Source organism: Mustela nigripes, chromosome 3, assembly GCF_022355385.1.
Source record: "Mustela nigripes isolate SB6536 chromosome 3, MUSNIG.SB6536, whole genome shotgun sequence".
NCBI classification, from domain to species: Eukaryota; Metazoa; Chordata; class Mammalia; order Carnivora; family Mustelidae; genus Mustela; species Mustela nigripes.
Window position 1 is genome coordinate 84,867,168 of NC_081559.1, and position 3,314 is coordinate 84,870,481.

General features: G+C 35.5%; 1 pseudogene; it reads left to right on the forward strand.

The window, feature by feature from the left end:
- The first annotated feature begins 1,912 nt into the window (after positions 1-1,912).
- LOC132014499 (large ribosomal subunit protein eL28-like) lies at positions 1,913-2,478 on the forward strand (annotated as a pseudogene).
- The last annotated feature ends 836 nt before the right edge of the window (positions 2,479-3,314 follow it).

The following is a 3,314-nucleotide window of genomic DNA, read 5'->3' on the forward strand; positions in this document are numbered from 1 at the left end:
ATCATTTTTATCTAAGTTGTGAGGCTTAGGTAAAGGTTATATTTTTGTTGATGGATGTCTAATTAGTCTAGCATCTTTAGTTTAAAAAGCTGTCCTTCCTCCATTGAATTGTTTTTGCATCTTTGCAAAAAGTCAGTTGAACATATTTATGTGATCTACTTATGGGCTCTTAATTGTATCCCATTGACCTACATACATCTCTACCTATGCTGCACAGTCTTCAGTATTTTAGCCATACAAGTTTTGAAATCTGTTAGGCCAGTTTCTCCCTTTTTTCCCCCTTCTTTTTAAAAGTTATGTTAACTGGAGTGCCTGGGTGGCTCAGTTGGTTAAGTGTCTACCTTTGGCTCAGGTCATAATCTCACGGTCCTTGGATTGAGCCCCACATCAGGCTCCCGGCTCACAGAGAGCCTGCTCCCTCTCCTCCTGCTTGTGCTCTCTTTCTTGCTCATTCTCTCTCAAATAAGTGAATAAAATTTTTAAAGAAGACTTATGCTAACTACTATAGTTCTTTTGCCCTTTCATATGACTTTTACAATAATCTTTTCTATGTCTACAAAACAATTTTGTTGCTATTTTAACTAAAAATGCATTTAGGGCACCTGGGTGGATCAGTCTGTTAAGCAGCTGCCTTCAGTTCAGGTCATGATCTCAGGGTCTTGGGATCGAGTCCTGCATCAGCCTCCTTGCTCAGGCGTGGCCAGCTTCTCCCTCTCCCCTTCCACCCTGCTTGTGTTTTCTCTCTCTCTCTCAATCTCAAATAAATAAGTAAATCTTTAAAAAAAAAAAAAAGAAAAAAAAAGAAGAAGAAATATATTTAAGCTAGGTGTCAGTTTAAGGACAACTGAAATCTTCACTATGTTGAGTCTCCAAACCATACACAGAATATCTCTATTTATTATTTAGATTTTCTTTGATTTATTTCATCAGTTTATTGTATTTTTCAGCATGTAAGTTCTACACATATTGTTTTAGGTTTACACCTAATTGTTTCTCTTAAACAATTTTAAGTGGGATTGAATTTTAATCTTTTTTTCTATGTGTTCATCAACATATAAAAAGGTAATTACTTTTGGATGTTTATCTTCTATCCTACAATCTTGCTAACTGACTTATTTTCTAGGAGTTTTTAGTAGAATCCTTGGGATTTTTGTGTATACAATCAGATCATCCGCAAAAAGGAAGCACTGCATTGCTTCCTTTTTAATCTGTATGATATTTATTTCCTTTGCTAATCTGATTGCATTAGCTAGGACTTCCAGAACCATGTTAAATATATTAGAGCAGATACCTTTGCCTTCTTCCTAATCATAGAGGAAAAGCATTCAAATTCTTTACCATTAAGTATTGGTTGTAGATTTTTTTTTTTTATAGCTGCTCTTTATCAAGCTGAGGAAATTTCCCTCCTCTCCAATTTTTTCTGAGAATTTTCATTATAAATGGTGTTGAAATTTGGTCAAATGCATTTTCCAGACCAATTGATATCATATGGTTTTTCTTCTTTAGCCTGTTAATATGGTGGATCATATAATAGCTTTTGAGTACTGAACCAATCTTACATCGCTGTAATAAACCCCACTTGGCCATGGCATATAGTTCTTCATATATATTATCTAATTCTATTTGCTAATATGTTACAGATTTTTGTGACTAATTTCATGAGGGATATCAGACTGTAGTTTTCTTTTTCTTTACTGTCTTTATGTAGTTTTAGTATCAGTGTAATACTAGCTCCATAAAATGAATAGAAATGTATTCCCTTGTCTTCTTTCTGGAAGAGACTACACATAATTTGTTTTAGTTCTTTCTTAGAAGTTTAGTGGAATTTCCCAGTAAAATTATTTGCACCTAGTGATTTCCTTTTCATGAGTTTTTAAATTATGAATTCAGTTCTCTTAATAGTTGCAGGACTATGAGCCTCTTTCCCTCTCTGGCCACAGCAAAGAGAGGAGCTGCCATCAAGTTGGCCCACCTATAATGGATGGTTGTGCAGAAGTGCTCCAGCTTCCTGATCAAGAGAAACAAGGAGACAAACAGTACAGTGCCCAGTAGCATGAAGGCTTGCAACTCATTCTGCTACAATAGACTGAAGAATAGCAAGTCATTCTGCTATAACAGACTGTCCTACAACAGGCACAGTCACAACAAGACTGTGGACATGGCACCAGTGGCCCATGGCAGAGCTGTAGCAGTGGTCATGAATGGAGATGGGGCCCACAAAAACCCATTGCCTCCTACATAGGCACCAATATCATAATGAACGCATCAGCTATCCTCACCAGCATCAGGCACATACTCTTCAAGAACAAGTACTGCCCAAATCTGTGCATGGCTGTCATTCACATAGCCACCACCATCCTGTGCAGCCAGAAACCTGTGATGGTGAAGAAGCAGCAGCCCGTCCCACCAAGAGCACCTGAGCACCTGCTTCCCACTTCCAAAGCAATAAAGATGTCTTCCATGGGTGGGGGGAGATAGTTGCAGAACTATTTAAATTATCTATTTCATATTTAGTTATTTGTGATAGTGTTTTTCAAGGAATTGATCCATTTCATCTAAGTTCTCAAGTTTGTCTGAGTAATTTACAGTGTTCGACTATTTTCCTTTTTATGTCTGTGGGATCTATAGTGATATCCCCAGTTTACTATTAATATTGATAATTTGTGTCTTCCCTTTTTTATCAATTGCTAAATTTTATTGATCTTTGTAAAAAAGTTTTTGTTTTATTGCTTTTCTCCTTTCCATTTTATTTATTTCTGTCCTTATATCCTTCTGTCTGCTTGCTTTATATTTATTTTTGGTCTTCTTTTTCTACATTCTTAAGGTAGGAGTTGAAGTTAATATTTTGAGATTTGCTCTCTTTTCTCACATATTTAATGCTATACATTTCCTTCTTGGTTCCGATCTAGCTGTGTTGCCTGAATTTTGATATGTTCTATTTTCATTTTCATTCAATTCAATCCAATATATATTTTAAAAATTTTCCTTCAGACTGTTTCTTTGACCCATAATTTATTTAGAAGTCTATTTTTAAGTTGAATATTTGATGATTTTCCTATTATTTTTCTGTTCTTGACTTTGGTTCAATTTCATTTTGATCAGAGAACCTACTTTGATGACTTCATTTCTTTTAACTTTGCTGAGGTTTGTTTTATGGCCCAGAACATAGTATACCTTTCAGCCTTGAGCTGTGTCCCTGGTCTTCTAGGACTCTGATGACAAAAATGTTAGATCTCCAGGTATAATCCCAGAGACCTATTGATTTTTTCACCCAGTCTATTTTCTCTCCATTATTCAGATTGATTTTTTTTTTT